The 23,013-nt window shown below is 34.8% G+C and overlaps 1 long non-coding RNA gene across 1 annotated transcript; it reads right to left on the reverse strand.

Moving 5' to 3' along the window:
- Window positions 1–7,297: 7,297 nt before the first annotated feature.
- LOC149176957 (uncharacterized) lies at window positions 7,298–12,498 on the reverse strand. Its single transcript, XR_016258693.1, has 3 exons — window positions 12,085–12,498; window positions 8,824–9,036; window positions 7,298–7,871 (listed from the first exon to the last, which is right to left on the reverse strand). It is a non-coding gene; the product is annotated as an uncharacterized LOC149176957 (long non-coding RNA).
- Window positions 12,499–23,013: the final 10,515 nt, after the last annotated feature.

Raw genomic sequence — 23,013 nt, forward strand, 5'->3', positions numbered from 1 at the left:
AATAGGATTACAATAGGCTAAGGTCACTTAGTTACAGAGGAGTGGATGTGTTTGTCTTAGCATTTTCATTAATTATTCGGGCTAGTTATGAAAATGTTTCTAAGAAGGTATTGATATTAATTTTCATACCATTTTACGATCTTGGTTTTGTCGTGTCTGGACCATTAAATAAGTTATTTTTTTGCTTGTTTTGTTACTATTAATCAGTGCATGAAAATACTTTCTTCTAAAAGTTTTGTGATTTAATTGTTTTCTAGTAGGTGCCTCAGTTAAGACATTATTGTGTTGGTGTGTTGGTTATTTTATTTGGAACCAGGTTAGATAAGCAAACCTATGTTTACCAATTTGGTTGCCTTAATTGTATTGAATAAGAACAATTTTCCTGAAGTGAATGTAATTTCTTATAACTCAAGATGACTTTGTTAGGTCCAAAGGAATATTTTAAAACAAATTCTTTTATGTTGAGATTGCTCATTGCTTCATATACTCCATGTATTTTTTGCATTGCTCGACTAACTCGGCTACTTCCAAGCAAGTGATCTCAGTCATCTCCACCATCAGTTATTCTAAGCAAGATGAGCCCACTAGTCATCAACCAATACTAGTAGTGGTACCAACCATATGCTCACATAATACTTATGTGATAGCAAAATCGATTTTTACCCACAATCCTAAGATTGAAAGGTGTCATATTGATGAGAAATTGTATGCCTGTAAATCATGGTAAATTCAATACTTAAAGGTTTGTGTGGGTTTCGATCCCTGCCCATAGCTTTGAGTGAGCGAGTGATATAGTTGTTAACATGGATTTGTCCCGCCTCTATTGTGAATGATGCAGATGTGCTTGCACCATGCCCATTGATGTTTGTTTTATGGATTGATTCACGAAATAACATTTATGACCATTTTTGAAGCCACAGTCAGAACATGTGTCCATAATAAATAGAGGTGAACATAGTACATATTGTTAGCACTGCTTTCTAAAATTTACAAGGAAGTTTGGCTAGCTTGATGCTTTAACAAGGGTTGTGGGTCAACTACTTGCTCACTCAAGGCAGGGACTTATTGCCCCATAGTCCCCCTTGTTTTAAAATAAATGGAGTTGTGTGTAACATGATAAAATGACAAAACTACATTCTTTCCCAAGGAAGAACATGTGTACCAACATATTGAATTTCAAGTGTCACAAATTTCTCATGGAAATGTAAATCCTACTATATTAATTCTAATGGAAAATGGAAAGAAGAAAACATTTCCTCTCACAAATGTATAGGGAAGAAGACAACATTTTCTCTTCAAAATGTATAATAGTAAATGCATATTAAGTAGTGTAAACTTTAATTGGTATTTGTGTAACAAAATACCTTTTCATGTCTCTATGGTGGCATATAACATCACATACTCAAATTTATTTGGTATGCATGTGTAATATTTTTTTGTTTGGCCTATCATTTAATTTAGATAATATTATTTTTCTAACATAGTTATTATTAAGATAATTCATTTGTTATTTAATTGATTTATATAGATGGGTGATGTCACTTTTAGACATTATAACACGTATTGTAAAGAAGATGATCATTGTTCTAGTACATAGGAACTTATATCTCTACAGCTTTACCTAATCATTTGATATCTCTACACTTTTATACAATCATTTGATATCTATCCATCTTTTCTTTTCTTTTTTGTAAATTTTGGCATAGAAATTCATTAATCAAAAATAGTTTTACATGGAGTTTACAATACCCACCTGGAATGTGGGGGTTTCCACATAGAGACCAAAACAAAATTATAAGGAGACATCAAGGTAAAGATAGTAAAAGAAACAAAAGTATCACCTAGCTTTGGGCTGGTTTTCGGATTTACTTTTTTTCCTTTTCTATTTGGTTATTTCCACCCATCTATTCAGCAAAGGCTTCTTGAAGAATTGCCTGATAGGTTGCTATTGCGTCCTTTTACGATTCTGAGGAAACTAATACGCGGGCTTGCTTTACTACTCCCAACGAAGCAGTAGTACTATCTATTTTTGTGTGAATTGCTAAGCTTCTATTCTCCCTACTCTCCTCATCATTCTCATCTAAAGAGATCATTTCATCATTTGATTCACTCTCCTCCTAATCTGAAGATGAGGAGTCCTCTTCCTACATAGGGGGTGGGTTGCATGCGTTCTAAGCCTTAGATTTAGTCTTTTGTTTTAATGTATTTTGAGCACAGGAGTTTTGTAGGTGTCCTGTTTCATGGCAGAGGCGGCAACGAAAAGTCGTGTTCTCATAGTCCAGGAGTTGGATCAAGTGGAAATCACCTACATTCAGGTTGATTTGTCATGGAAAGCCTTTACTAATGTCAATTTCTACATAGATCCCATCGAAAGTATAAAATCCACTTTAGCCTCGCATAAGATCTGTGCCCTAGGAAGCAACCCAGCGTGTTTTTGATGCCTGTAAACATTGAATCATTTCATAGATGAGCCAGAAAGTTTGGAAGTCGGACCCAAATGGGGAGCTTTGTAATTATTGTCGTAGAGGGGTAAAAATCTGGGAACCAAGGGGTCATGATATCTCTGCATCTTGGTACAATCATATTTAATACCATTCAATTGACAAAATTTACTTTTCAATTTGTGCTAAGTCATACAAATGTAATTGTTAATATTTTATTGGTATTTAATTGAAAAAACAAAAACAAAAACAAAAAAAAACTACTAGATGTTTTACTTTTCTTTCCATATAAGATGTGTATGCATCTTTCAAAGTATTACATCTATTTGTAACTTGAATATTAATTACATGGTGAATTTAAATTTTACAATGGTATATACAAAATGGCATTTAAATTTCAAAGTTGTATGGAAATTTGTTAACATATTTATTTTAAGCAAAGTTTCATTGTTTTATGTTTGTTCCTTCTCGTTAAAATCTAATGACACAATTTTTGGTTAGATATTTGTTTCATTGTTTAAAATGTATTTTTGAATGCATAAACATATTCATAGCCCTTAAAAAAACCTATTGCATTTAATATGTATAGATTTAAAAATTCAAATCTACCATTCTCACAATTTTTTGCTAGATTTCAAGTAAAACTCATCACAAAATGTAAACGAGAAAGGATAAAAACATATAATGTTTAGAATATGCATTTTTTGTTGATCAAATTAATAAATGTTATGTGTTTTTTCCATGGTTTTTGATGGAGTTCATTATCTACATGAAGCTAGTGATAATGCTATGTGGGAAAAGTTGTAGGTTGTTTCAAGAAAGGTGCATGAATCTATGTTAAGTGTTTTAGAGTATGATAAAACAAGTGAGTGTTGCTTCATATGTAAATGCAACTACATATTATCTTTTATTGAAGGATATCCCGTGGTAGTTATTCAACTCAATGGTACCCACAATCAAGTTATTATGTTTCCTTTGTCACAGAAATTCGTTGTAGCTAGTTTTTCTTGTAACTGCCAAGGAGAGGATGAAGAAGGCCCTTGCTCATTCACTAACTAAGATTTTGAATTCATAAGACATGAAGCTATGACTTGGAAATTTCCACTACATGTTTGCAAGTTTGAATTGTGTAACAACCAAATTTTCTATTATATGGAAATGTAATTCACAACTTCTAAAGTTAGATTCAGATTTTTTTGATTAAAGATCTAGAGCTAACTTTCAAGGAGGAGTTTGTGTTTATCTACATATCTAGTCTAGTGGGTTTATTTATGCTTTGAAATGGTTAGTTAGTTCATTATATTTATTTAGATTTTTAGTTTCGCTATCTATATATGCTTTAAAATACTTGGTCAACTTGTATCCTATACTTGTGTGTCTTTTGACAATATTTACTAGTCGAGAAAAGCTTCTAGTCTAGTTATTATCCACTTGATATAATTTAGAAATTTATATAATAAGATTGAGATAAAAATATTTAAATTTAAAATAAATGTTAATTATTTTCTTTTGAATTATAAAACAAAAAACTTAATGAACAATTGTTTGATAATTTATCTCCTTAAAGAGTTTTCACGATCAATGGCATTAATCCTTAGAGTTGAGAACATATCCATAGCAAAGAATTAGATCACTCACTAAAAACATTATAATATATAAATTTTATGTGTAATGTGTCTAAGTAATGATATTGAATCTACAAACGTTCCTTGTCAAATAGCGATTTAAGAGTTTTGGAATTTATGTTACTTTTTTATCATAATAATAAAACTATGCTTCTCAATTAAACGCTACAATTATTAGTTTTTAGTCACTCCTAATTATAATATATTTCGATTTGTTAATTATACTTAATTATATGCTAATATGATGAAAGAATGAGCCGTTATTCTAACATGTGAAGGAATGTGCCTCCTACATAGAATAGTTCATCAGTACACATATTCTTATCACATGGCCAAAGGGATAAGAGTTTGAAATAGTCCTTATGTGAAAAAATTGAAGTGATGTTCACAACTAATTTAGTTAACTTGGAATTAAGAGAAACATATCTACTATATGTTTTTCAAAAGTAATTTGAGCCCCTCGAGTAATCCAATAAACATGCAAGTCTCTTAAGCAAAGGAACAAAGTTAATTTAACTAGAAAGGAGAAGAAAGAGATATAATCTAATTTACAAAATAAATCTTTGTTCATCGAATAATCCAAGAGATAGGTGAAATTATTCAGCTAACTAGCATTTGCACCAGATGTTGCAAAAGAAACGTCGTAAGGCATAAATTGAGGACAACATGCCATCTCAATTTGAGAAATAGTACCATTTCATGTTCAAACACAAAACACTTTATTGATAGGATATCAATTTACAAAATCTGAAAATGAAGAAAGCCAACCAATTTGTAAAGGTATGAACTTGATTTTACAATCTCAATAACTTGTACCAGATCATTTAGTATTGATCTTGTCGCTTCTTTAACAATCCTTTTACCCTTCAATACTTTGAAGGTGGGCACAACCTTCAGTCCCAACTCCTTTGCCTAAGGCATAAGTTGAGGACAACATTGAGAAAAACATGCCATCTCAATTTGAGACATAGTACCATTTCATGTTACAACTCCTTTGCCTAAGGCATAAATTGAGGACAACATTGAGGAAAACATGCCATCTCAATTTGAGAAATAGTACCATTTCATGTTCAAACACAAAACACTTTATTGATAGGATATCAATTTACAAAATCTGAAAATGAAAAAAGCCAACCAATTTGTAAATGTATGAACTTGATTTTACAATCTCAATAGCTTGTACCAGATCATTTAATCTTGCTCCTATCACTTCTTTAACAATCTTTTTACCCTTCAATATTTTGAAGGTGGGCACAACCTTCAGTCCCAACTCCTTTTCCAAAGGTTGTAACCAAAAACATCAATTGGAAAAAGCATTAGGGCTGTGAGTATGGTGGTCCTTGCATCTTATGATGTGCGCTCCCTTTTAGCTCCATATTATCAACTTCTTAAAAAATTTATCGACCCTATTGATACTCTTGCAAGGGACACTGTAAAATGGTCTCATTCTATAAGGAACATTATATAATTATCGACACCTAAAATGGTCACCACAAATAGTTTGATTTATTTGTCTCTTCTATTCCATAATTGACCTGTGTTTTCCCATTGAATGGTTATGAATTAAGCCACCCTGCTTCCTAATCGGGACAGATCCAATAAAATATTTACTCATATAACAAATTTTTATTATGAATTAATACGGATTTTTCTAGTATTATATCCAAAGTTGCACTTGCTGGCCTCACCTTTGTATTATATCCAAAGTTGCGCTTGTTGGCATCACCTTTGTTATGCAGAGTTACAATGCATATGACTTAAAATATGAACCAGAGCGACATAACAATAAATATACATCAAACATGTTTGAATACTTTGGCTTTTGAAGCTTTACAGCTTCATTAGTTGGCTGATAACTAGTCCATGTGTGTTCATCTTTATTATGCAAAGCTTTTTTTCCCTTCATTTTGTTTTTGGGTTAAAGTACAACTTATGTAACTTATATTACTAGAAATATGAATATGAGTTACATACCTGCTATGGTTTTTGTAATAGAATAAAAATACATAAAACATGTTATAATACTTTGGCTTTTGAAGCTTTATAGTGATTGCTACTCTATAATGTACAGTAAGCCTTTTTTTTTTTCTTTTTTGTTAGTCTATTCCTCTTTTTTTCTTCAATTTTGTGAATGAAAGAGTTATTATGAACCACTGAATGTTTATAAAATTAAAGCATGTCTCTATATGATTAGTACTGTGGTGTGGAGTCCCCGGATAAATTCTTGGACTTTCTTAGGATATGCTAGATTCAGTTGACACAATTTAGCCTTTCAAGGTTAGATAATTGAAATAAATGGTTCATTTGTGGGAATGCCTTTTACATAGGCCCCAATATGTCCAAATCGCGAAGAACTTGCACTAGAAGAATGAATACATTTTGGGTAGACAATTCTATGAATAGAGGTTCAGAAATTGCAGATTAATGAATAAATCAAGTAACTACAATTTTATATCATCTTAGAAATGGAAAGTTTTAGGTACTTAAAGTTCTAGATCATAAAAGACTTGAAATTTCCATTAGTACGAGAAGGTATGGATACCAGTGTCTTAAAACTGAAATACATGTTGTGCAAACAATAATCTAGCCATTCACTTTCCCAGAGAACGATTGAAGAACTGGAAGAGAGGACAAAAAATGGGAAGCAACAACAAACTACCCACCATGAGATAGGGATTATGTGATTCAAATATGGAAACATAGAAGGGGAATAGGGTAGTTAATGATGCCAACTAATTGAAACATATTTGTTGCCCCATGTTGCCCCTGCCAACTGTTTTAAAAAATTGAATGGCAGTAGCTTTTGGAGCCATTCACCAAGAGCAAGTAAACTTCAAATTCGTGATGTTAATGAGTTATGTACTCATTTGGTTAATAGTATGATGTTTTTGGACTCTTGAGTCTAGAGGCCATTTAGAAGCTCAATTGTTTATTTATTTTCACTCAGATATGTAATTCCCAAAGCTTATATCATGACTCCATTTTAATATTTTCACCCTTTACCATGCACAAGCAAACTTTGAACATTTACTGTCTAATGGTTTAGATTGACATTGTTACCTGAATATATTTTTTTAATTTAAATTTGAGTATTATTAACTCAATGATTTAAAAATACATTTCCCTCAATCTCTCTTCATATTTTAATCAAAATCAACCAAAAAAAATTCGATAGATTTCTCTGGAAAATGCCCCAAAATATCTTCTTTGGGTGACTGTTAAATGAAGATCTTGATTAATGAAAATCTTGAGGAGAAGGATGTGACTAATCTCCAAATCCTGTGTGGATTTCAAGTTAAACAACATTTATTTTTTAGTAAAACAATTCTCTCCGCTTCCTCTCCATACGAAGGTAAGACAGCAAAAAAGAAAACACAAAGAGAGGAATCTGAAATTACTGCTTCTACAGTAGACATTGCCTCTCTTCACATGAGAAGCTACATGTAAAATTGAAATTTCAATGGTTTTTATCCATTGCATATACTGATGACTCTCCGTTCCTATGCTAACAACTCTGAAGTTCTAAATCATAATTCCTGTATGATCCGCAGAGGAAGCCAATCTCTCTGTCCATGTGATAATAACTCTCTACCTTTAAATAATAATTCTTCTATGATCCACAGAGGAGATAATTTCGTAAGTGAAAAAAATCCCATGATCGTCATCACAATCTCTGCCTCATTCTGTGACTGGGGCTGCTGACTTCACCTTCACCAGTGTTGTCACTGTTTGGGTTGGAGATTTTGTCATTAGCTGGATTCTCACAACGTGCTTGGGCAACAGCCTCGTGCCCTAGGTGACGATCCTGCAAAATCCAAGTTTTAGATTGTATTACAGATCCAGGTTTTAGATTGTATTACTATGGGATGCCTCCAATGAAAATAATAAGCATTGGGCCACAGAGTATTAATACAGGTAAACAGAGTATAGATATACTATATACACCATTTGAATATATATGTATACATATGTATCAGCATGTTTGGATTTTACTTAATACTGCCCACAAAAACACTATACAAGGAGAGTTTCCAAACTTCTCGATTCTCAAAAGTTAATTTACTGGAAACTATTAGCACAAATATAGAAATAGAAAAACCCTCAACAACAACCTCTCAATCACACTGAAAAAGACCTTAGAAGACAAACCAATGCTACAAGAATTTCCTGAATAAGACAATGAATGAAAATGAAAATTCAGATCATACCTTTTCTTGAGAAAGAAAACCCTAAACATATTTAATTTAAATTTGAGTATTATTAACTCAATTATTAAAAAATACATTACCCTCGATCTTTCTTCATATTTTAATCAAAATCAACCAAAAAAAATTCAAAAGATTTCTCTGGAAAAGGCCCCAAAATATCTTCTTTGGGTGACTGTTAAATGAAGATCTTGATTAATGAAAATCTTGAGGAGAAGGATGTGACTAATCTCCAAATCCTGTGTGGATTTCAAGTTAAACAACATTTATTTTTTAGTAAAACAATTCTCTCTTCTTCCTCTCCATACGAAGGTAAGACAGCAAAAAAGAAAACGCAAAGAAAGGAATCTGAAATTACTGCTTCTACAGTAGACATTGCCTCTCTTCAGTTGAGAAGCTACATGTAAAATTGAAATTTCAATGGTTTTTATCCATTGCATATACTAATGACTCTCCATTCCTATGCTAACAACTCTAAAGTTCTAAATCATAATTCCTGTATGATTCACAGAGGAAGCCAATCTCTCTATCGATGTGCTAATAACTCTCTACCTTTAAATAATAATTCTTCTATGATCCACAGAGGAGGTAATTTCCCAAGTGAAAAAAATCCCATGATCGTCATCACAATCTCTGCCTCATTCTCTGACTGGGGCCGCTGACTTCACCTTCCCCAGTGTTGTCACTGTTTCGGTTGGAGATTTTATCATTAGTTGGATTCTCACGATGTGCTCAGGCAACAGCCTCATGCCCTAGGCGACGATCCTGCAAAATCCAAGTTTTAGATTGTATTACTATGGCATGCCTCCAATGAAAATAATAAGCATTGGGCAACATAGTATTAATACAGGTAAACAGAGTATAGATATACTATATACACCATTTAAATATATGTGTATACATATATATCAGCATGTTTGGATTTTACTTAATATTGCCCACAAAAACACTCTACAAGGAGAGTTTCCAAACTTCTCGATTCTCAAAAGTTAATTTACTGGAAACTATTAGCACAAATATAGAAATATAAAAACCCTCAACAACAACCTCTTAATCACACTGAAAAAAAAACTCAGAAGACAAACCAGTGCTACAAAAAATTCCTGAATAAGACAATGAATGAAAATGAAAATTCAGATCATACCTTTTCTTGAGAAAGAAAACCCTAAACATATACAACAATGTTGAAGTAGCCACTGAAACGAAATATCAATAATTTCACAGTTAATGTCTTAGTTGAATAAGATTCCTTTTTGGCATTTTCAATAGATTTAATGACATGATTTTTGGTGAAATCACAATTTTCTATAATTTGAATTATATTTTTGAATGTAGAAATTTTGAAAACTCTTAATATACACAAATTTTATTAACTCAATCTTTTAAAAATACATTTGTCTCAATCTCTCTTCATATTTTAATCAAAATCAACCAAAAAAAGCCAAAAGATTTCTCTGGAAGAGGCCCCAAAATATCCATCTCTCTTCATATTTTAATCAAAATCAACCAAAAAAAGCCAAAAGATTTCTCTGGAAGAGGCCCCAAAATATCCTTTTTGGGTGACTGTTAAATGAAGATCTTGATTAATGAAAATCTCAAGGAGAATGATGTGACTAATCTCCAAATCCTATGTGGATTTAAAGTTAAACAACATTTATTTTCGAGTAAAAAAATTATATTCGCTTCCTCTCCTTATGAAGGTAAGACAACCAAAACCAAAACACAAAGAAAGGAATCAGAAATTACTGCTTCTACGGTAGATATTGCCTCTCTTCACATTAGAAGCTATATGTAAAATTGAAATTTCAATGGTTTTTATCCATGACCTATACTAATGACTCTCCATTCCTATGCTAACAACTCTGAAGTTCTGAATCATAATTCCTGTATGATCGGCAGAGGAAGCCAATCTCTCTGTCCATATGCTAATAACTCTCTACCTTTAAATAATAATTATTCTATGATCCATAGAAGAGGTAATTTTCTAAGTGAAATACATCTAGAGGATGGGTACAACAGGCGTATAAATCATTGGTCTTTGGGGTCAAAGGAAACATGTGTATAGATCATTGATCTTTGAGGGTCAAAGGATTTCAGAGGATGCATACAATAGGTGTATAAATAATTGATATCTAAAGGTCTAAGGGCTAGGGTAAAACTTTATAATGAATTTTTGCATATATGATATGTAAAAATAATGTTTTTTTACATTTAATTTAGATAGCACATCAACATCATAACGCTGAATATAATTCAAAATTAACATATTCAAGTACACAATTTCATCAAAACAACATATATCAAATCACCATTGAGAACTGAGTGAAGTTACAGAACCAAAACGTGCAAAGTTCAATCCATCCTATGTCAAGAGTCAAATCTGATATCTTATAACAATATTATAAGACACAATAAATACATCAATTTAGGAATTAGTGCCGATAGAGCCCTCCTATCCATTACCTTGCTGCATTGGTTTTCTCCAATCACATTAATTTGTACCTCAAAATTTTTGGCTCAGCAATCACATTGTCCATGTCACTGACAGTAAAATCTGCTGCCTCATATTTGAAATGAGCTAGAAATCAGGTTTGAACTTTGAACTGTTAAACCTAGCTGGGTTTTTATAGAACTTATTTGATCAACTTGTGTGTAACTGGTTTCATGGTCTCCATGGGGGAGGAGTGGGGATTTGTTTGATAGTATGTACCCAAGAAAATGTGAGGGTTTCAGTGCCAAACCAGCTTATTTATTTATTGGCCTTTTCCAGTGATGGGATGCTAGTTTAGTTGTCCATAGGATGTCTTCCTGTTTATTTGTTTGGTATGAATATTATTAATAAGTAAAAATTTTGTATATGCTTCTTTAACTGTATCAGCTAGTATCTCACATTTATGTGCACTAGCCATTATGATTATGATCTTCAAAAATATTCCTTGTGGATTTTCTTAATGTTACTCATGTACCGTTTTCTTGTTTCAGTACTCCTAAGTGTTGTAATAGTGCGCAGTACTATTTGGAGGTTGAGGGAGCAGACAGAAGGATAACCTTTTGTAGTTGTTTGTGTTTGATTTTGAACATTTGTGAGCTGAAACATGAAGTAAAAAATATTAACCGAATCTTTTTAAAGAGTTGATTTTATCATTGAGATGTGGGGGTACTTTCAAGGATATGTAATCTATTACACCCATAATTTGAATTATCTTTTTGAATGTATAAATTTGTACTACTGGATATGCTCGGCTGCCTGGACTGTCTATGGCCTAATTGCCTCACAGTATGGCGACATTACAACCCTAATAGATGTAGTGGGCGAGGGACCAAAACCACTGAATAAATTCGTGGAGGATTACTTCGGATACAAACATGATTTCTTCGGTGTGGTCGGAGGAGTCCTGGTGGGGTTTTCTGTTTTCTTTGCATTTGTGTTTCCTTTCTGCATCAAGGTACTGAACTTCCAACAAAGGTGAAACACGGACGAATAGAAATATGCAGAACTCTGTGATTGGGCTATTTGAAGTTTTCAATATTTTGATTGTAAAAGGATTTCCATGAAACCTGCGTTGAAGGCAAGCTATTGTGGTGTAATAATAGATGTAGAGAAGATGTATCAAATACGGTGGGTGGGAGATTTACGGTTTTTCGTTCAGAAAAATTCATTCCTCGTTCAGAACTTAAAGTTATGCCTTTGTTAATTTAAATCAAATTAATGAAGAAATTCACCGAGCAATTGAATACCTTAAAAATATGCCTTTGTTACATGAAGTACTGAAGAAATTTAGCAATGGATTGAAGGGAACTGTAAATGCTAACCTCCCCAACAGGTCTGCCATAATCAATAGGGCTTCTTCCCGGAATAATCTCAGTCAAAAGGCATCCAACGTTTCAGAGATGGTAAGGTAGCTGTGGCGATTACTGCAACGACTCTCCTTCGTACAGAACCGCAGGCACCTCGTTTTCGCAACTGTCAGCCTAAAGTTAACACCAGAACTTGGGAATGGGTGTTGGGTCTCAATTCATTTCCTCAAGTACACTAAGTTGGCACACATGGTACATTCTCTGCCATTCTTTGCCAGTGCTTTTCTGCCTTCTTCATATGGGCCTTCAACGATGAAGCTTATTCATGGCTTCAGAATCCATTACCCAACACGGGCGAGTTGCAATCCGCAGGGAGTTTTGGGTTGTTCACTAATTGTTCCATGACCCAAGATCGGCGACCAATTTGTAACTATTTTGATCCGACAGTTGAAGTTTTTCTAATCGTCTAACATTTTATCGTAAGGTGCACAGGGATGACAGGTAGGCAAAAAGGAGAGTGGATTTCAGAAGGGGACGCATTATGGCGTAAATATTTGGCCAGGAAAAGGCTTCTCAATATTAATAATAGAGCATAAATATTTCTTACAAAACCTTATCTTGCTCGAATATGAAATTTCTTAACGCCTTGCTCCTAGGGCATTGTTCATATTTATTACATTACAAGATTCCATTTCCTTGGTAAGGCAGAGGATGGTTCAATCATGAAACTAAATTTGGTTCCTATATCTAACATGTAATTGTCAAGAACAATGGTGGGCTATAAGTGGCAAGGGATACATGTTGCATGTGTTAATCATGGGGAATTTCCGCCTCCCACAAGCTAGTTTGGTATTTTCAATGTGGTGAAGGAACATTTGACACATTGCTAGTTAGTATCCCACCATGTCCTGAGCGAGTAATTCTTATCCCCTGTCAACTACCTTCGCAAGAAAATCTCATTGGGTGACCCTATTTGTTATCTACTTTTGGTGTTACTTCATATGCCTTCACTCTTTGATGGCCCCCTTTATACCTTCTTGTTTCTTCTCTTAAAGTGTGCTTCTATTTTTTCTTCTCATTTTTCCACTCTTGTTTGGGATCACCTTCTTAACTTTTTAGCACCCAATTACTTCTACCTGTTTGGTGTTCATCTTTTATATAATATTTCATCCCCAAGGAACCCTTGGGTCATAAAGGCTAATGTCTTTTATAGCTCAGCTTTGGGATTCCATGACCTTGGGTGGCTTTGAATTTTAGGTCAGGTGTTTGGACATGGCACTCTAATTGTCCTGGGGGTAGAAGAAGGCTTACTAAATATTATGAATGTAGAACTTTGGGAGGTGCAAAGTTCTCCTCTTTGCTTGAATTCCTTGAGGGCTTCTGATTTTTGCAATCTATTAGACAACCATCATTAGAGGTTAATATTTGCATGGAAATTTATCTAATACATATGCATTAAATCCTAATCTTGCAACCTCCACTTTAAGATATGGGTTTAGGCTTTGTAGTTAGATGTGGATTCCCTCATAGCTCTCCTTTATGGATATGAGGGTGGAAATTCTACCTTTAAGTGAGATGATAATCTCCTATATTCCATTTCAAAATTTAAGAGCATAATTGACCTTCAACTTCTTCCCATCTCTCCTTACCTTGCAAAATTGTCACCACCACCACTTCAGCTTTCCCATAGGTGTGCCTAATAAAATCTCCTAGCTTGGTCTAGCTTGTTTGCAGTGGTGTGTGTCTTCAAAATAAACTTTGTGGATTTAGGTAAGGTGGCCATGCAAGTGGGTAATTTTTTTTGCTTTTCAAGAACTTTATACAGTAGGAGATGAATAATTTGGAGGCCAAGGAATAAATTATGGACTAGGGATATAGTTTTGAAAATGTTATGTCCTATGCAGTTTCTAATCCTATTATATCTCGTTGTGCACTCTTTATATGGAGGGAAATATGTTAGCTATTTAGATCTTACCTCACTTCATACAAATTTTTGATTGCATGATTATCTTCACTAGAAAATGCTCTTGCTTTATGTGTGGGTGATACCCTAATTAAATGCAAGCTAGATAATGTTTTGGTGACAATGTACCTTCATCCTTGAACTTGCTTGATGATGTGTGGAATGTACTATTGGTTTGTATTGTAAAGAATGTGAGAGGATATTTCATCAAGGATACATGATATGGTCATGTTGTGTAATATCATGAGAGGGAGGTAGGTATAAAGTCATAAATTAATTAATAGGCATGAGAGATGACATTAGAACACTACATTTTAGGGGCATGCATTGAATGATTGAGGAATCTGAACAATGAAGGAAAAGCATAGGCCATTGTTATTCATAAAGGTTTTCTAATTGTTGAAGGCTGCTAAATATACACATGGACGGTTAGTGAGAATTTGAAACCAGAGTTTTGTGCCAAAATGATAGGAGCATAAACATTTGATCTAACTAAAAGAATCTAACAACAAAGGTATGCTAGTCATACACAAGGATGATGAATGGGATAGCAGGAAAACAAGGACTTTGGCTAGCTAGTAGGAAAAGGCATTGGGAGAACCAATGGTTGGGGGGGCTAGCAGTGTGCCACGTGTAGGGGACATGTGTTAGCATGACGATGAGTGATAGGTCAAGGTGTTGAGATAGAAGTTTATGTATGTTGTTGAGAAATCTCAATAATTGTATTGTCCCTAGCCATACACATGGATGGCTAGCAAAGAGTCAAGGAAATGAACATCATGTGATAACCATTCAAATAAATGGTGGTCCACTCAATAGCAGAAACTACGGTAACACTACACATGGATAGTTATAAAGAGTCGAGGAAATGAGGTATGATAGATCCAAGCATTGTTAAGGAAAATCAAATGGTGGAAAGGGCCACCGACCTGACACGTGGAAAATCAATGGGATATCAAAACCCCTAAGGAAAAAAATGATCAACATCTAGTGTTGATTTACCATTAAAACATTTAGTTGCAAAGTATGGAAGGAAAATAAAGGGGTTGAAGAGGGATCAAGGTGACATATTAGCTATGAAAGTCTAAAACTTGTAAATTAGCTCATGAAATTTGAACAAAAACAAGGGAATTAAGGAGTGGTACCCAAGAAAATAGAGTTGTTGCAAAAATATCTCATGTCTATTGAGGAATCAATTAAACACTACCAAGTAACTTGAAGGCAATAAAACAACAATTATGAACCTAAGAAAGAATGCAACCAATCTAGAAAGAAAAAGTGTCAATTTTTGTTAGAAGTTTGTGGACAACAATGCATAAGGCCAACAAGAGCATTCACTTTGAACCACACAAAACATATTTATTGGAGCACTTACTTTCAACTATTAGGTAAGTAAAGTGCTAAGTAAACTAAGCAAGGAGCTACAAAATAATCTTCAATTATTTTTATAATAATATTATGTTTATTCGTGGGGAAATGAAATTGCCAAGTTTGTATAAGATGAAACCAAACCCACAACCATATAGAGAACATATGCTCACTAACCTAATGGTATTAAAATGAAATTAAATGAGTAATTGTCCCAAGATTTACATTAGTTGATGTATAGAAATGGAGAACTTTTACCCTTTTGTCTTCAATGCATATCAAGTAAGGTAGGTGGAGTTACGTTCCCTAGCAATGTAGGTGAAATTACTTTGCCTTGCTTAGTTTCTGAGGTGGATGTATATTGTGAGGAAAGTGTTGGTATACTACCTATCCCATTGCTTCGGAGGTTTTCACCTTGATTTAGTGTACTTCTCTTGGATTTTGGTTCCAAAATATTTAATTGTTACTTTTATTCTTATCTTGTTTGTCTTAGATACTCTTAATAATATATTTATCCATGTTCAACTTCAATGAGTGTAGGGTGCACACGAAAAAATATAAAGTAACTAGCAACCATAGAACACACTAAAATTATATGTACACAAAAAATAGATAACAAAAGGCAAGGTTTGTCTTTACTCTCTTTTTTTCCTTTTTTATTTTTTATTTTGAGTAGACCATTGTAGAAGCAAAATAATAGCACAAACATGTATAGTGGTTCAATATAACACCTAGAAAACAATAATATAAATAGAGAATACAACACAATGTGCATAGATAAGTACAAATGGTGAGTCGAAGTCACTTGAGTGCTAAGCTTGGTGTAGCAAAGCACACAAGGACGGTTGGAGTCTTCAAACTTGAAACACCAGACGCATGTAAAAATCATTACTTTCTTGCAAAACAATATGTGCATACCTCATATGTAATGCCCCGCATTTTGTGCTCTTGATTAAACTTGACTTAGGACTTGAGAGTTGGTACTAAATACAATCAAATTCCTTTGACTCTAAGTTGGTGACACTTATATGAGGATATGACTCATATTTATGCAATAAATGTCCAGCATGTGTTTACACTACCTTGAGATTTCCTTATATGGTTATTGATTCAATCCAAATTCTTAATTTTAATGTAGTGACAGTTCTTTTGCTTTGATTATTGAAGGCTTTTGAACCTAGCATGAGTTGACTTAGAGGTTATATTTGACATGACATTGTTTTCAAGACTTGATTTTTAATGAAGACATTAGATCAAATAATTAGATTTGGCTTATATTTATGCACATAGGTTCGCCTTTATGGGGGTTTATTTGGTATAGATATGTACATTATAAGATGGTTTATATAGCCTAATGGGTTAGCTTGAGTGGTTGAGTGTTGTGAATTTCAAGCAAGAGGTTATATGGTTCAAGTCACTAGGTTAGTTGGCTTTATGGATATTATTAGGTTGCACTCGATGTCCCTACTAGGTTAGAATGCCAAAACTGATATTAATCAATTTACATGAAGTGCCAAAGGAAATTCCCATAGGATTTCCCCGATATGTGTAGTCCACCAAAAAAAAAGGGGGGAAAAATGGTTTAGATGTTGTTGTAAAACTATAATTTTTATAGTCTATGTGTATTATCCTTGTAAAACTATAAGTTTTACCATGAGATAATGGTATAATATGTTCTAGTGGCATGTGTGGAGAATATATGAATGAAAATATTTAGTTTTTTATATAATGCAGATTGTCATAATATTCATTATGAGGGAATCTTGTTGTATGGCACATGTGTGATTTGATTGCTATAATAAAGTTGACTTTGATTAATAAATGCATTTGTCACTAGATCAATGTTCATGTTTTAGATGATATACTTTATGATTTGATATATGTCATAACTCTAGTCACATTAGATACATGTGACTTATGCTAGTGAGTTGATAGTCACAATGTGACAATGACTTGATGCATGTGTTTGGTGGGTCAATACATTGATTGATAATTTGATACATGTGATTTATGGTTGAATAAATTTTATGATTTGGTGTCTTATTGGAATAGCTTGATAAGATAGCCACTCCACAGGCTCAGTGAGTTGGTTCAATGATAGCCTTGTGGGAGCTCATACCTATGAAGGATTTTAATTAAAATACCATAATATGGGTCAGGGATAGGATATATCATGATCACTAGCTCTATACCAACTACTCTCGTTTATGTTATGTCTAGTGCCATAGGATCTTGAAAAATTCTTAGGGTGATAAAGCCTTATGAGATGCTTAGCACTATAGAGCTGTACAAGATGAAAAAAGTTGGGTAGAGCTTCAAGACCATAATACAATTTCGATACTTACTAAAATTAATGCATATTGTGAATCTTAGCACCTTATCATGATGTTTGATATATAAAATAATAATCATAGGAGAGAAATTTGTACCATTATGAGTGATCCAGATTAGATCATTATATTGTTTGTTGTCCATCTCGTTCATTCAGAGTGGAAAAAGTGGAGGAATAAGCTCACGAGACCATTTTTATCGACAGGACCCAGTTTGGCAAAATAGGGTCTAAAACCTTAAAACCGTAATAGTGTATTATCTCATATTTTTAATATAATATTATCAAATATGTTGTGATGAACTATCAAGTGGAATATCCACAGTAGTTTACGAATCATTTCGTATCAAAGCGGGTTTCTTTGGGTTTTTTGTGAAGATTGCAGGGATCTAGATCGACGGGTCTGAAAATCGTAAAACCATAATCATGGCTAACGAATCTCTAAATGAACCTCATGATGCTGCAGAGGTGAGGTTTACATAGTTGGAACAACAACTTGCAGATATCAACCACAATGAAAACATCCTCATGGCAGCCTTGAATAACAAGTTAGGGATATTTGTAGAAGATGGGGGTTCAAATGCAGAGGACAAATCAGAATGGGGATCAGAAGATTGGGGAGAAATAGAGAACTAATTGACGAAATAACCTGAAAAAGGTCAACCCAGTTCGAGTGTCATGAATCAAACATTATTTATAATGGAACCAAAAGTCGATATCAAGTTGTACCATGACGAGATCGACGCTATGAAGTTGAATCATTAGTTGTAGAAACTGGATTTTATTTTAGTGTCCATCAGATTGAGGAGGACAGAAGATCTTATTCGCATGGCTAAAATTAGAGGGCCATGCACTGAATTGGTGGGATAGCCACATGGAAACCCTAAGGTTGGAGGGAGAAACTTCAGTGACTAAGTGGGAGGATTTTAAAAGTATCATTAAGTCACAGTTCTATCCCATTGGGTACGTGGAGGATCAGTGAATCCGATGGCATTACTTCAGGCAAAAGCAGGGCCAAAGCATGTAGGAGTACACCATGAAATTCAAAAAGATGGCTATAATGTTGGGTATCTCTCCAAAGAACCTAGATCTACTCCTCAAGTATTTGGGGGGTTTGCACCGCCATATATGTGAGCAAGTGATGTTATTCAATCCAAAAGGCACAATACCTTGAGAACATAGGCTTGAAGAGAGTGCAATCAAGTGGATCAAAGCAGAATGAGCAACATGATGCTTCTAAGGAGGGAAAGAAGAAGCAAAAAGGGGGAAGGATTAAAAAACGACAGCAACAGTACACCAGTGCAAAGATCCTAGCAACTGCTGCAACCACTGCAACATTGATGGCAATACAGAGGAGAAGTGTTGGAAGTTGCATGCAGAGCTAAACTCGAAGAACAAGAAGAAAGATAATAAGAAGAAGAATCTCATGGAAACAGATTCGAGCAACCAAGTTGAAAGTACCTCGGACGTGGATGAGAAGATCGCTTGTACATCAGTGCAGAAGAAGGTGAATCTGAGTAGGATACAACAGTAGGAAGAAAAATAAATGACCAAACTCTTCCATATAAAGATACAAGTCAAGAAGACAAAGACTGATGCTTTGTTTGACTCGGGATCGAAGGTGAATCTCATTACAGCAGAGTTGGTCAAGAAGTTGGGGCTGGAAGTTTGTGATCATCCAAACCCATATCCACTGGGATGGGTAAATAAGGATGCAAAGCTCAAGGTAACTAAACAGTGCAACTTAGATTTGTTATCAGTGTTGATTTTATTGATGGAGTAGATCTAGATGTGGTTCCCCTTGATGTATGTGGAGTCATGTTTGGGAGTCGATACATTACATGCATGATGCAATATTCATGAGGAGAGCCAACCAATATCGGGTCATAAAGGATGGAAAATCGTTCATCGTCAATGCACACAAAGGCATGTTAAAAATCTCACCAGTAAGTGCCAACCAAGTCATGAAATTGATTAGTTCTAGCAAGAAGTATGCTTTATTCTTTTTAAGAGAAAGTTAATCTAAAGAGGAGTTAATAAGAGGTAATGCATCCTTAGAGGGGTGTACTAAGAAACAAAAACAACAATTGGAGGAGTTTTTATAGGAATACATGGATGCGCTCCGAGAACATAAAGGGTTACTACCTATTAGAGAAGTGGAGCATGAGATCCAACTATTGTTGGACTCCCCATTACTGAATATTGGGTTGTACAGACAATCTGTTATAGAATTAAATGAAGTGAAGAAACAATTGCAATAGCTGTTGGAACAGGGTGTCATTCGACCAAGTACATCACCATGCATCATTATTGTGTCGAAGAAGGATGGAACTTGGCGGATGTGTATAGATTACAGGGCATTGAACAAAGTCACACTTAAGAATAGATATCCTCTTCCCAGGATACATGATTTGTTGGATCAGTTGTAACAATCACAATACTTCACCAAGCTAGACTTGAAGTCTAGATATCACCATGTTTGAGTCGAAGAATAAGGTACCTGGAAGACCACCTTCAAAACCAGGAAAGGTTTGTATGAGTAGTTAGTCATGCCATTTGGCCTATGTAATGCACCAACTAAATTTATGAGATTAATGAATGTTGTATTGCGTCGTTTTATCGATTCATTTGTTATTGTCTATTTGGATGATATACTGGTATATAGTGATACCTGGGAGTAGCATATTTTTCATTTGATGCAGGTGTTGGAAACATTGAAGAAGCACCAACTACTAGCAAATCTCAAGAAGTGTGAGTTTGTGTAGCAATACTTGGTGCATCTAGGGTATGTGATCAGTGGAGGAGAGTTGAAGATTGATCCTTCCAAGATGGAGGTCGTCGTGAAATGATTAGTGCCTGTTATTTTTTCTCAGGTCCGGAGTTTCATTAAGGAAACACAATACCTGAGGAAATTCATAGCCTCATTTTCAGTGATAGCATCAACACTCCACGCCATAACAACAAGTGGCAAGATTTTCCAGTGGGGAAAAGGTCAGTAGAGGACTTTCGAGGAGTTAAAGAAGAATATCAGACAAGCACTAATTCTGGAATTACCAAACTTGTAGCGGCCCTTTGAAGTGGAGACAGATCCGAGTGGGTATGTTATGGGAGTTGTATTGATGCAGGGAGGAAGGCCTATATGCTACCATTCTGAAGTATTTCATGGGGCAGTTCTTAACTACGCTACCTACGATAAGGAACTCTATACCATGGTGCAAGTTATGAAGAAGTGGAAGCATTATATTATGGGAAAGGAGACAGTAATCCACACAGACCACCAGCCATTACATACTTGCAGGCCCAAAGTAAGCTATAGCAGACCGGGCATTACAGGTGGATGAGGTTTTTACAACAGTTTCATTTGGTGATCAAGTATAAGAAGGGAAACACAAACAAGTTGGTCGACATGATTTGAAGGCCACCCAAATCAAAGATTACAACTTTGGGGACTCTTGTGCACATGGGGCCATTCATCCATGATGCATACAGGGAAGCATATATAGAGGCTGAGGACTTCAAGGAGGTGTATCAGTAGTTGCAGAGTCAGAGCCATTTGCACAATGGAAACAACACCGTTGACTACCATCTCCAGGATGGATTACTCTACAGGCTAGATAAGCTATGTGTTCCTAAAGGTGAGTGATTGTAGCTGATTAAAGAGGCACGCACCTCCAAGGTAGCAGGGCATTTGGTGTAGGGAAGATTGTGGCTAATGTTATTTTTTCTTAAGGTGACATTGTTCTTTTCTATAATAGTTTCATTTCATAATTAATACATTAAGTTCACCTTATTTCATCATTACTTTATTCATATCTATGCCATTATACATCAACATATGCAATTACATAGGAATAAACAACATCACCATCATCATCGATGCAGCAGAATATAAAAGGAATAGTAGAAGAAAGAATGCACACACACCGGGATTGGTCCAAGACCAAGGCAAAACTAACTATAGGGAAAACCCTTGGAAATATTCTTCTTCTTAGATCATCATCAAATGATGCAGCAAAATAATAATGATATTTCTGAAACAGATCTAATCATGTTAGGAATCAGAACCCCTCATACTGATGGTTGTAATGTGTTGTCACAAACTCATGTCAACTGTTGTATACTGTTGTCACAGTGTCGAATACTGATGAGTATTGTTGTCACTATCAATGAGGGAAATACAAATGTTTGCAGCAAAAACTAACAAATCAGATCTATAGATATGTAATAACATTAGAGAAACTCAAATCTAACGGATCACTGAAGATAACTAAAGTTGAGATGCCAAAAACTTAGATCTGGACTAGGTTGCCCTCATAAACATTGTATGTGGGTGACTTAAACTTTAGGGTCGCTCTCATGAAGATTGTATACGTGCGATTGTAACTACACAGTCACTCTCAGGAGGTCACTGTGCATGTGACCTCAGCCCCAGATTGTAAAAACCCACATTTGCGCCCTTAAGGAGTTGTGTGAGTGACCAGAAGGGCTAAAGTCGCTCTCTGGTTGAGTTATGCTAGTGACCGTACTATCATAGTCGCTCCCAGGGCTTCCTGGTGTGAGCAACCAGGGACTAAACCCTTTAGAACTCAGAGTCAGTCCCTTTGAACTGTGTCTGAGTGAACAGAGAGCCAAAGCCTCTCTCTTGACCACTCTATGCCTACGACCATGGACAAAAAAAAAACTTCCGATCTATGACAACGGCCGAGATCCAGATTGCCCAAACCCAGAGTGAACCTTACGCCTGTACTTTCAAAACCAATACGAACTTTTGTCGATGAACCTGTGCGAGTTAAAACAAAATAGAAGAACAAAACATGTCTTGATTGAGTGTATTGAAATGAGCTTGAGGTCTCTTCCTTTTATAGTTTTCTTGAGGTTTTACTTGGGATTAAGATTGACCCAAGCAGTTACTCATGTGGTTAGAGCCAACCCATTCCATAATGTATGCATGAATAAAATAATTCATAACTCAACTTTCACTTAACCAAATCGGGTGATATTTAGGTTGATTTCGGTCCTCTCAAAAAGAGGAATCTAATGCACTCATTATCTTGGTCCTTTGAACTGTCCAAGGTGGAATTTTACCGCAATTGAAAAAATTAACACTCCCTCTAAACTAGGGAGAATTCCACCTACCAATATCTGCCATCGAACAATATGCCATTCTAGAATCTTCAAGTGTCATCACGAATCATCATGGATCATATATGTCATGTAGTAGTCATGCCATGTCCATCTCAAGTGTCTCATCATCACAAATCATCATTGTACATCTCGATCTATC

Source organism: Pinus tabuliformis, chromosome 4_1 (assembly GCF_031772625.1).
Source record: "Pinus tabuliformis cultivar Carrire ecotype Pingquan chromosome 4_1, CPIR1, whole genome shotgun sequence".
Taxonomy (NCBI): Eukaryota; Viridiplantae; Streptophyta; class Pinopsida; order Pinales; family Pinaceae; genus Pinus; species Pinus tabuliformis.